Raw genomic sequence first — 13,610 nt, 5'->3', positions numbered from 1 at the left:
CATTGTCCTTGTGATACTCCGTGGTGGGTGGGGAGCTCGGATGATGAACGACTATACACTTACCATGGACTACGAAACACCCTCTAAGAAAACAAAACGTCCCCATGACACTGATGACGAACAACGACCCTCCACATTAGTTGATTACTGGCCACGTTTCCTGATTATTGAGACTTTTGATAAGACTCCCTTGAAACTAAATCCTTTCGCGATTTCAAAAGGAGTTTATGGCATAGCAGGAGAAGTGAAGAATGTTCAGAGGTTGCGTTCAGGATCCCTGTTAATCGAATGTAACAGGAAACAGCAAGCAATGAACCTGCTATCAACAGATATGTTTGTTGGTGTTCTCGTTCAGATCTCTGCTCATAGAACTTTGAATACTGGCAAAGGGATTGTAAGAGACAGAGATCGCCTCTTTGCTGACATGACAGAGATTGATATTGCTTCTGAGATGAAAGACCAAGGAGTGTTATTTGTCAGGAGATTTACAACCCGCAAAAATAATGAAACAGTTCCAACAAACACTTATCTCTTCTCGTTTTCAGCGCCAAACCCTCCTAAATCAATCAAGGCAGGTTACTGTAATGTGAACGTTGATATGTACATCCCTAGTCCTCTGCGGTGCTTTAAATGTCAAAAGTACGGACATGGAGTGAATAATTGTACATTGTCTGTTACTTGTGCTCACTGTGCTGAGAATACACATGTAACAGAAGATTGTGACAATAGTTATAATAAATGCACCAACTGCCACGGAAGTCATCCTTTTCTAAAGACTGTCCTGTTTGGAACAAACAGATGGAAATAAATCGGGTTAAATATACCAGGAATGTCAGCTTTGCTGAAGCAAAAAAGCTTGTTCAGTCCAGAGAACACAGTGAAACCTATGCCTCTATCGCCAGTTCATCAACCGAAACAACCCATAAGGAAAGTCCTTCAGTTACAACTAAAAATACCTCCTCGCACTCATGCCAAACAGACTTGACATGGGTAAACTCTGACACTCCTACACGATTGTCTCCTGATCAGTTCACTCAGACAGCAAAATGACTTTCACAGCTGGACCACTTGCAGGAACAATATTCTCTTCCACAAACGTGTTCTCAACCTGACAGAAATGAGAACCAACCTGGAAAGTCCAAAATCAAATCACGGATAGACACTTCAAAAACAAATCGGGCATCTAAAGGGTCAGATAAGATAAAAATATCTAACAAATTTGGATCACTAGAGGATATGGATGTTTCTGATAGCATCCATCAAAGGGCACATAGTTTATCGCCCTCAAAGAAAGTGCGGGGCAGATCCCCAATCAACCCTCCTAAAAGATAATTCATTCTAAAAAACTAGTACAGTGGAAGCTTGCGGTCCAATTTTAATGGGTTACAGCTTTTAGTCCAAGATTTTGCACCATCGGCTTTCTGTCTGCAGGAAACTTATTTGAAGCAGACAGATACTTTTGATTTACGGCATTTTGATGCATATCATTATTTTTCACCTCCTGGTGACAGAGCCACTGGGGGATCTTCAGTCCTTGTTAAACAGGATGTTATACATAGTCCTGTACCACTCGCAACTAACCTCCAAGCCGTTGCAGTTAGAATTACTCTTCATGTTACCTTTACACTATGCTCTTTGTATATTCCGCCTTCTTCAACACTCCAACTGTCAGATCTGCAAGCTCTCTATGACCAACTTCCTAAACCTTGTATTATAATGGGTGATCTCAATGGCCATAACCCGATATGGGGTGGCTCAAACACTAACTCAAAGGGTCAAATACTGGAAGATTTTATCTCCAATAATGATTTGTGTATTTACAATGATGATTCTAGCACTTACCTGCTTCTTACTTACTCTTCTCTAGACTTGTCTCTTTCAGATTCTAGTCTACTTAATGAATTTGAATGGTCGGTCCACAATGACCTCTGTGGAAGTGACCATTTTCCAACTATCTTATCAGAAATTAATCCGTCTGACTCTCCATCATATTCGAAATGGAATTTTTCCAAAGCAGACTGGTCTTTATTTCTTGCTTTATGCACATCTAAAATACGGTCCGAAGTTTTTAGTGACATAGCTGATCCCATTCAGTGTTTTTCTGACGTTTTAAATGAAATTGCTGATGAGTGTATACCCAGGTCCTCTACGAATCCACATGTACGGAAACCATGGTTTAATACAGATTGTAGACAAGCCAGGAAAGCGAGGAAAAAAGCAGAAAAATATTTCCGCCATCACCCAACTGTCCACAACTTTAATAAATCTAAAATACTCAACGCGAAAGCACGTCGTACCTTCAAACAAAACAAACGGCAATCCTGGAGAAATTATGTCTCCAAAATTAATTCACGTACGCCAATGTCCAAAGTATGGGACATGGTTCAAAGAATTAAAGGTAAAGGTTCAAAATCTGCTGTTCACCATCTTAAAGATGGGGATAATTTAATTACAGACACATCTGAAATTGCAAATAAAATTGGCGAAACTCTTGCCGAAAATTCATCATCGGCGAATTATGTCCCTGAGTTTCAGAGATATCAGAAACAACAGGAAAAGACAAAACTTAATTTCGATTCAAATAACGGGGAAGATTACAATGAAGTGTTTTCTTTACATGAGCTCCATACGGCTCTTGACCAAGCTCACGACACTGCAACAGGTGATGATAATACACATTACCAGCTACTCAAACACTTACCTGAATCATGTTTGATGACACTTTTGGATATATTTGACCAAATATGGACGTCTGGCAAATTTCCTTCTTCATGGCGAAATGCCATTGTAGTTCCAATACCAAAACCAGGTAAGGATCATACAGATCCGTCGAATTATAGACCAATATCGTTAACTAGCTGTGTCTGCAAAACCATGGAGCGTATGGTGAATAATAGATTTGTTTGGTATCTTGAAACCAATAACCTGATCACAAATATTCAGTGTGGTTTCAGGAAAAATCATAGTACCATTGATCATTTGGTACGTTTAGAATCCTTTGTTAAAAATGCTATAGTCAATAAACAACATGCTGTATCAATTTTCTTTGATCTTGAAAAGGCTTACGATACCACCTGGAAACATGGCAATTTGAAGGATCTACATGGTTTTGGTTTGAGAGGCCGTTTGCCTCTTTTTATATCACAATTTTTAAAAGACAGGCAATTTCAAGTCAGTGTGGGTTCAACCCTGTCTGATCATTATACACAGGATCAGGGTGTTCCCCAGGGCAGTATTTTGTCGGTGACCTTATTTAGCATTAAGATCAATAGTTTATCCAAGGTTTTAAACGATTCAATTGATGGATCAATTTTTGTGGATGATTTTAATATTTCCTGTCGTGGTAAAAATATGCATACTATTGAACGGCAACTGCAGTTATGTTTAAATAAAATAAATAAATGGTGTCTTGAAAATGGTTTTAAGTTCTAAAAGTCGAAAACTAACTGTCTACACTTTTGTAGGAAATATAAATCGCATAAAGACCCTGAACTATATTTAAATAGCACTCCCATTAAATTTGTAAAGGAGGCCAAGTTTCTGGGCCTAGTTTTCGACTCCCATTTAACTTTTTTGCCGCATATTAAATCCCTCAAAGCCAAATGCCTGAAAGCACTCGATATGTTGTAAGTTGTTTCCAACTCAAAGTGGGGAGGGGATCAAGCTACCCTCCTACACCTATATCGATCACTGATCCGTTCAAAACTCGATTATGGCTCCATCGTATATGGTGGAGCCTGTAAAAGCAACCTTAAACTATTAGATTCCGTCCACCACCAAGGTCTAAGACTTTGTCTTGAGTGTTTCAGAACTTCACCTATTGACAGTCTTTACGTTGAGGCTGACGAGCCATCTCTTACACAACGTCGTATAAAATTATCCTTACAATACATTACTAAATTATACTCTAATGAATCTAACCCTGCATATAACTGTGTGTTCAATCCACTTTATGGGGATTTGTATGACAAGAAGTCTTCTCTGGTTCCACCTCTAGGGCACAGAATTAAACCCTTTTGTTTCTTCGGCCGGCATTGAGCTGAAAAACATAGCTCCATCTCGTCTTCTTTCTTCTCCTCCTTGGCAGTTGGTTAGGCCTCAAGTCGACCTAACATTAACTTCATTTAAAAAATCAGAAACTAATGAATTACAGTATAAACAAGAATATAACCAATTAAAAACTAAATATAGCAATTACAAACCCTTATTTACAGATGGTTCGAAGGACGGTGGTGCAGAGGCTTGTGCCACTGTCATTGGGTCCCGAACAATATCTTCTAGATTGCCAGACAACAGTTCTATTTTCACAGCTGAAGCAAACGCCATACTAACGGCTCTTAAATATATTCAAAGACACCCTAAACGTAAACAATATATAATCTATTCTGACTCTCTTTCTCGCCCTCAGGCTATTAAACACATTTCTTGCAAACATCCACTTTTAATAGAAATTATTGAATTGCATAATGATCTTGCTACTGGCCAATACGACATCGTATTTTGTTGGTTACCCAGCCACGTAGGCATTTCTGGGAATACACTGGCTGACCTTGCTGCTACGGCAGCACTCAAACAATCTGTGACACCACTTCGTATTCCCTACATTGACTATAAAGCTAACATTAGGTCTTATATCCGTGATCTGATGCAGAAGAAGTGGGACACTCAAGTAGGTATCAACAAACTACATGAAATAAAACCCTACATTGGTTACACTCACTTGGGTTGTCAGTCCAGATTTGAAGAGGTCATCATGCGACGATGTCGTATTGGCCACACACGATATACACATGAATATTTGTTTAAAGGTGAAGATCCTCCGTTTTGTATCCCTTGTGATGAAAGAATCACAGTCAAGCATGTCCTGCTTGACTGTGTGGAATATTCCATCACAAGGGATCAGTATTTTAAATCAAGAACTATGAAGGATCTTTTTAGTAATGTCAGTGCTCATTTAATCATTGCGTTTTTAAAAGAATTAGACTTGTTACATGACTTATATTTTTTACTAATATTTTATGATTGGAAGTTGAATTAGCAACTAAGATTGTTAGTGGCTGTATCCTCGAAGGGGGTTGAAGTACCGCAAAATTATTGTCCTCCTGAGAGGGTACGTAAGTCCCAAAACGGTTTAAGTCAGATTTGATCTTCCACTTATTTAATCGTAGAATATGTGTCATTTTAATTTGAGGCTAATCTTGCATACAGTCGCCAACAGCTGAGGGGATGATGTAAATCCAGCCAGGGATCATGCAGGTAGCAGAGGTACTGTAAGTCCCCATGGTCCCTGGTATGGTGATCTACCCTCTGCTGTTGGCGATCTTTGGCCTGTTTTTATAGTGTACTGTCCAAATATTGATACTATCATTTTTTAAGTTTCCACGCTAGTTTTAATACTAACTGTGATAGTCTAGTGGTTTTACTGTCCTTCGTCGACAGGGTCTTCATAATATACATATATATTCTTTTTGTCACGTATGTTCTCGTCACGATATGGCTGCAATATTGCCGATGTGACGTTAAATATTAACTCACTCATTAAATTGTTTTGGGGTATCATGTTAAGTTAATAGAAGTTCATCTTACCAGCCCCGCACCCACCACTTAGTAGTATCTCGAAGACAATGCCATATGCCAGTGGGTTTCCAAAAGGCAGCAGAAAGGATACTGGGATGATATACCCCAGCAGAAGTATCAGTCCAAGATCAACAAATCCACCAGATTGACCCATGAGCCATCGTCTTCTGGGTATTAAGACTCTAGGTATGTATACGTTGATGAGTAGAGAATCAGTTGATAGTCGAGATCTACAAGCTATTTGACCAAGGCAAAATGGCAAACACTCGAAAGAATCAAATTAGTGCCAATACAAGTTCAATGCTCAGAGCTTGGCATGAGCAGCCCATTGGTTGAACCGGGCCCATTTAACCACCCAACTAGGTGAAGTCAGGGAAAAATAGGTGTGTTGGGCCCTCAACCACCACAGGCAGGGATCTGTTGTACGGTTTACAGACACCCGGCACGACATGGACCGGTAATACAGGCAGGTATCTGCTGTAGGGTTTACAGACGCTCAACACGACATGGAACGGTAATACAGGCAGGGATCTGTTGTAGGGTTTACAGACACCCAGCACGACATGGAACGGTAATACAGGCAGGTATCTGTTGTAGGGTTTACAGACACCCAGCACGACATGGAACAGTAATACAGGCAGGTATCTGTTGGAGGGTTTACAGACACCCAGCACGACATGGAACGTTAATACAGGCAGGTATCTGTTGTAAGGTTTACAGACAAACAGCACGACATGGAACGGTAATACAGGCAGGGATCTGTTGTAGGGTTTACAGACACCCAGCACGACATGGAACGGAAACACAGACAGGTATCTTTTTAGGGTTTACAGACATCCGGCGCGACATGGAACGGTAATACAGGCAGGTATCTGTTTATAGGGTTTACAGACACCAGGAACGGAAGGGAACGGTAATACAGGCAGGGATCTGTTGTATGGTTTACTGACACTCAACATGACATGGAACGGTAATACAGGTAGGTATCAGCTGTAGGGTCTACAGACACCCAGAAGGACGTGGACCGGTGATACAGGTAGGTATCTGCTATAGGGTCTACAGAAACCCAGCACGACATGGAAAGGTAATACATGTAGGTAACAGTAATAGAAGCAGGTAGCAGGTCACTAACGGATAGTAAAACTTAATTGCGACAGACAACCAGTCAACTCAGCGCGGACACGCACGAGTATAACAGTACTGCTTCCTATGTTTAACAATGGACATTCGTTATTTCCTTAAGTAGACGGGCGATGAAACGTCGTCTGCTAACACAAGTAAAGGTATTATTATTGCATAACTTGATACATATTAGTATGCAGAGGTACTTATCATACTATGAACTGATTATGCGATGTATTTTACGTTTGGTTTCGTTTCAAATGTAGATCAGTCAAAACGAAAGTTAGATATATTATGACTAAAATTTTCAATTATCGTATTTTTCGTCGTTGTCAAACTATAAGATCGATTTATTCATGTCTTAAAAATTAATTGTAATGTATGTTGGTGGTTTTACATGCGACGACAGTCACAGATGATCAGAATATTTCCGAATCGATCGCTGAAATACAGTTTGATCAACGTTGCTTGTCGGTTCAGTGCGCAAGTGGAAATCTGATTTTAAGGTAAATGGCAAATACTTAGACCTTGAGAGCAGTGAAATGATTCCTTTGTGAACGAAACATGATGTTCTGTCTGCCTTGACTTCCGTCAGGATAAAACAGCCACTTTTGCTGTTTGAACTTATAATGTGAAAAAGGAATCAGTCAAAATTAATTTTCAGTATCGCCTTTTATTCAGTATTCTGATTTAGCCAAACAACGTGTAGTCTGATTTAGCCAAACAACGTGTAGTCTGATTTAGCCAAACAACGTGTAGTCTCAAATCATTTTAAAAGGCCTTAAACAAATGGAATGTGCAACCCGTTTCTGGTGTCCCTCGCCTTGATATTGCTGGAATATTGGGAGAAGCGGCGTAAAACCATACTCACTCACAAAACAAATGGAAACTTCCACAGAACACTTTTACGTTCTGCTTCTCACACAGAACACTGCTTCTCACACAGAACACTGCTTCTCACACAGAACACTTTTACGTTCTGCTTCTCACACAGCCCCCTATAGAAGACCATCCACTCATTACACTCTACAGCTCAAGCTACAGGAATGGAATGAACTGTTAACTAGCGGTTCTCACAGGAATGAGAAACATTGCAGAAGGTTTACTAGTCTATATGCTGGAACATATCATGATTCGCTTGTGTTGTTCAAATCAGAGTTTTTTCTCAATTTTGTGTGACTCTAGTACAGAAGTGAGGTTGAGAAGGAAACTGTGTATGTTAGGGTTATATCTTATGGATATTGAAAATGGCTGACCTGCAGAGTGGGAAAGCTGAAGGTATTGTTCAAGCTTTAGATCAGGCACCTCTGGACTTTGGCTTTGCTTCTCAAAGATTTGTATGGATTTGATGGTTTTGATAACGACGGCGCCAGTTTAATGACTGGGATTCGACATCGTGTTGCTACTTTGTTAAACCTGATGTGACCTGGCTAGTTCAGATTAACTGTTTGGAAGACAGACTGTATTATTTACTGTACTACTGTCACCGGAGGAGAGCTTTTGAAACTTGAAGAGCTAATGGTACTAGGCCAGTGGACCCCAAACAGAAAGCTTTTGAATAGTTGGAGAAAACCTGGGCTGAAATTGTTGCCATATACAATAAGCTAACCGAGTACAAACTGGTCACGTACATGAGTGTGAGTGACTTGATATTCAACAACATCGGCAATATCGGAAATAATGAGAACAATGAAAAACATTTTGAAGAATAAATCGTGTCACGATGGGCAGTAAAAATATCACAGATATGGATATAAAACTAGCATGGGAAAGTAAATTAGTAATAAAAGCAGACAATACAATATAAAACACGTGCTATAGATCGCCAACGACTAAAGGTAGATCACCATACTAGGGACCATGGCGACTTACAGTGCCGGGACCTACATCATCCCCTCAGCTGCTGGCGAGTGTATGCAAGTTTAGCCACAAATTAAAATAACAATAATACTAGAACTAAAAAGTAGAAGATATTAAATCTGACATTGAATGTCTTGGGACTTACGTACACTCTCAGGAGGAAAATAATTTTACAGTACGTCAACCTCCCTTGGGCATACAGCCACTAACGATCTGAAGTATTCATTTAATCTTCCAGTCATAAAATATTTATCAATTTACAAATCAGTAAACAAATCTAAATCTTTTTTAAATGCAATAATTAAATGGGAGCTTATATTACTAAAAATGACATTTCATAGTTCGTGATTTGAAATACTTGTCAATTGTGATGGACTGACTATACAACACTGTCGAGCAAGACATGCTTGACCGTAATTCTCTCACCTCACCTTTCAATAGGTTTTGGATCCAATGACGGTGGCCTAAGCTAAATCGCCACCATCATTGGACCCATCTGTAAATAAAGATTTGTATTTGCTATATTTACTTTTTAACTGATTATATTCCTGTTTACATTGTAATTCGTTGGTTTCTGCTATATTTCCAGCTCAATGCCAGCAGCAGCAATAAGTGACATTATTCTGAGCCCAAGAGGCGGAAGAGGAGATGACTTTTTGTTATACAAATCCTCATAGAGGATTGAAGACACAGTTATATGCGGGGTTACAGTGTAGTTTTGTGATATACTGGAAAGCTAATTTTATTCGGCGTTGTGTAAGAGAAGGTTCATCTGCCTCGACGTAGAGACTGTCAACAGGAGAGGTTCTAAAGGACCCAAGACAAAGTCTTAGACATTGGTGGTGAACAGATTCTAACAGCTTTAGGTTGCTGTTGCAGGCTCCACCATAGACGATATAGCCATAATCAAGTTTTGAACGGATAGAGATGGAGGAGGGTAGGTTGATCACCTCCCCATTTAGAATTTAACAAATCGAGTGCCTTCAGGCATTTAGATTTAAGTGAATTAATATGTAGCAGAAACTTTAAGCGTGCGTCAAAGTCAAACATTAATCCCAAGAACTTGGCCTCCTTGACAACTTTGATGGGAGTGCAATCTAGAGACAGTTCGGGGTCCTTATGTGGTTTGTATTTACGATGAAAATGTATGCAGTTTGTTTTTGATTTAGAAAACTTGAAACCGTTTTCAAGACACCATTTATTTATCGTGTTTAAACACAGCTACAGTTACCGTTCAATCGTATGCATATTTCTACCACGACAAGAAATATTAAAATCATCCACAAATAACGATCCCTCAATTGAATCGTTTAAAACTTTTGATAAACTGTTTATCTTTATACTAAAAAGTGTGACAGACATAATACTGCCTTGTGATCCTGATCCTGATTGTAGTGATCAGACAGGGTAAAATCCAAGCGGACTTGCAATTGTCTGTCATTTAGAAAGTTGGCTATAAATTCTGGCAAACGACCTCGAAAACCGAAGTCATGTAAATATCTTAAAATTCCATATTTTCAGGTTATGTTTTTTCAACTTCAAAAAAAGATATAGACACAGCGTGTTGTTTAGTAATTAGAACGTTTTTAACAAATGATTCTAAACTTACTAGTTGATGGACAGTACTTCTGTTTTTATAGAAACCACATTGGATATCGGTTATAAGGTTGTTTGTTTATTTACCATGCGTTCCATGGTTGTGCAAACACAGCTAGTTAGTGAAATCGGTCGATGGTTGGACGGATCCATATGATCACGTCCAGGTTTAGGTATTGACACAACTATAGCGTCACGCCACGAGGAAGGAAATTTCCCTGACGCCCAAACATCATCAAAAATATATATGAGCGTCTCTATACGGGATTCTGGTAAGTGCTTCAGGAGTTGGTAATGTATGTTATCAGCTCCTGTAGCCGTATTATGAGCTTGATCAAGAGCCGTATGAGTTCATGAATAGAAAATCTTCCCCATTATTTGAACTGAAATTACTAGTTTTCTGTTCTTGTCTTTTTTTAAATTGTTGGAATTGATTTATGAACAAAAGAAGTCTTTGCTGTATCAGGAAGTGATTCCTCAGTCTGGGATGATATAGCAGGGTACAAAAGCTGTGGAGAGTCGCAATTCACCCAAGTCGAGGAAGTTTGGCAGCTTGTGGGTGATTTTGTTATTTTAGAGCCGTACTCAGATAATGCTTTTGCTTCTGTAGCATAACTTTCTGAAACGTCAGATCTCTTCACCAGTTTTCTTGCCTCAGACAAAAGAGATATTTTAGGGGCATTTTATTTTGTTAATCACCATTTGCTCTTTCCTAAACTGACACTGTTTAGAAAAAGATGAATGGTCGCCTGAGCAGTTGGTGCATTTATTTTTTAAAATCGCTGACAATCTTCTGTTGTGTGTCTCGTCTGACCACACTGAGCACATCTGCAAGCAGTTACACCGTGTCCATATATCTGGCATTTAAATCGCAGAATGTAACACAGCGTATATATGTATGTGTCTCTCTCTCTCTCTCTCTCTCTCTCTTTCTCTCTCTCTCTCTCTCTCTCTCTCTATATATATATATATATATATATATATATATAATGCTTTAGGTTCCACTACATTATATCAATATGACATGCTGCCCGAGCGACGACCGTATGGAAACAACTCAAACGGACAGTGGCCTATGACAGCTGTGATTGGATGATTGTTTGTAAGATGTTTATCTGTTTTAAAAGCACACCCACCCTGTTATTAAAACTGACCACAATTTTAAGCATTTAGTGCTGTCATTTTTATCACCATGGCTTATGCTTATGTGTGTACATATATTCTGAAGTAGGTGACATTTGGTGCGGAGGAGGGGGTTGATGTGTTCCGCTTCCTGTGCCTGGAAAATGTTGGCCACAACGTGTCTTTTATTGTAGCTTGGAGGCCAGACTGTGCCCATGTGTACATGGAATGGCTGTTGATAGCCTGTGTGATTTAAAAAATATATATAACGTTACTATAGAAGTCTATGGGAAAACATTTGGTGTTGTGTAACCTTTAGAACAGCAGTAGTATGGTGTTTACCTTTTTCAAAAGGAGGTAACTCTAGAGAACTACCTTCAAGGCCTGCCGATAAAATACTAATACCACTGAACATTTATGATACGAAATGTGACCCATAATAATTATCATTCAAAACAATAAACGTTGTGACCCAATAATAATTATTACGTAATTAATAATACTATTTACAGAAAATACACTCTGTAACAGTACCCTGCCTTCAGTGATATGGGGAGCATTTGGAGATAAAAAAAACCCCAGATAAGTATTTGTTTGGAAAGCTTCATTCTTTTTTTCGGGTTAAAAGTGCTTTACATAATGCACACCTTGATCTTTCATTTCTGATTCTATGTTAGGTTCCGACATATTAGAAAACAGTCGGTCATGATCTCTGACGATATCTTTACTGGTGCTCGATGTTTTGTGAGCAGAGATCGTGACCTGAATGCCCACGAAAGATTAAATACTCATCAGATTGGGTGCTTGTTGTTTGTTTCCGCACCCAACTAGCAATGCACCCGGACGTAAGCGTCTAATGTTGTTAACATCCCCAACAATACCTTGAATACCCTTAGATACCGCAAAAGGGTTCAACTTTAATGGTGTCTTGTCAGGAGTCCCAATCACAAGTACCGGATTACGGGTGCCGATCATGTACATGTACTTTTTGCCTGTATTTGATCTTACTGTAAATGGTCCAAAAATGGCGTCAATTTTGAGACGGTAAATGGCAATATCAGTAAAGAACAGATCTTCAAGGAGGTGACTGAGTATGCTGTTTTTGAGGCAGGCAAGCAGACAATTCACTTCTGACAATTGACAAAGATTCAGCGACATTTTGGGAGGTTAGAACATTTACAAATTTGCACAGATATTTGTTCCAAGAAACTGAACTGATACACACAAACAGTTGGCTTTTTATGGCACGGATGAGCAGCACATTTTGTTGCGACATTTTCATTGGTTACTTTCTAGACTTAACCTCCTATGAATCACAATAACCATTCCAGAACCAGTGGGCTGAATTGAAGATTCTTGTGAACAGCAGGAATGTGTTGGAAAACCTACACCCAAATGCTCTGTGGCAGCAAGATGTTTCACACAGAACAAGACTGAAATGACTACAATCAAGGTGAAATTAAACTGTATCCACTTTCAACTGCTTCATGTGAAATTTACTGTTATGAAGAAAATAAAGACAGACTGGATATGTAGATTGCAGGTAGATATCCTTCATGATTTGACGAGAATCAAATCTGAAGACTGTCAGAGAATGTTATGCTAGACCAGTAGTGAACAGATGGTAGCTGAGTAGAGAGACTGGGCCGACAACTTCAGCAATTTCTTTCAGTCCAAAGATCTGGTTCGATTCCCCACATGGATACAATATGTGAAGCACATTTTTTATGTTCCCCGTCGCGATATTGCCTAAAGGAGCACAAAACCACACTGATTCTGTGCCCAGCTGTCGGTAGCAGGACACACTGTTGAGGGTGGGTCATCAAGACAACATTATAAAAAAGTACATAGCTTTTGTTAAAATGGAGAACTGGCATTATAATAACGAGAAGTGAAAGAGATATTTTACTATTTTGCCATTATACAGTAAACGCCCTGATGTTTGCACGAATGTACAAATCTGTTTAAAAATAACAATGTCGCAGTCTCATAAATGATCGGAATCTGGTGATAACCTTATGGTTAGGGCGACTGCTGGCCACACTATGGTGTATGATGTCCCCCGCCGTGGTATTGCCTAAAGCAGCGTAAAACTGACCTCGCTTACTCACTCACTCACTCATAAATATTATTTTATGGGTCAAATTTCCTGGAGGAACCATATGTCAGGCTTTAGTCCCTTCCTTGCCTGATTGTGGTGCGGAACTGTCACCAGCTGAAAGACTCTGGCCAAACTTCAAACAACATGTGCCTACAGTGGACAATACGCAAAGTACAATTAATTTAACAGAAATTTCCCTTGAAACGATAATAACGTGTAATGATACATATAC

Source organism: Haliotis asinina, chromosome 1 (genome assembly GCF_037392515.1).
Source record: "Haliotis asinina isolate JCU_RB_2024 chromosome 1, JCU_Hal_asi_v2, whole genome shotgun sequence".
NCBI classification, from domain to species: Eukaryota; Metazoa; Mollusca; class Gastropoda; order Lepetellida; family Haliotidae; genus Haliotis; species Haliotis asinina.
Note: the sequence above shows the minus strand (reverse complement) of the source record.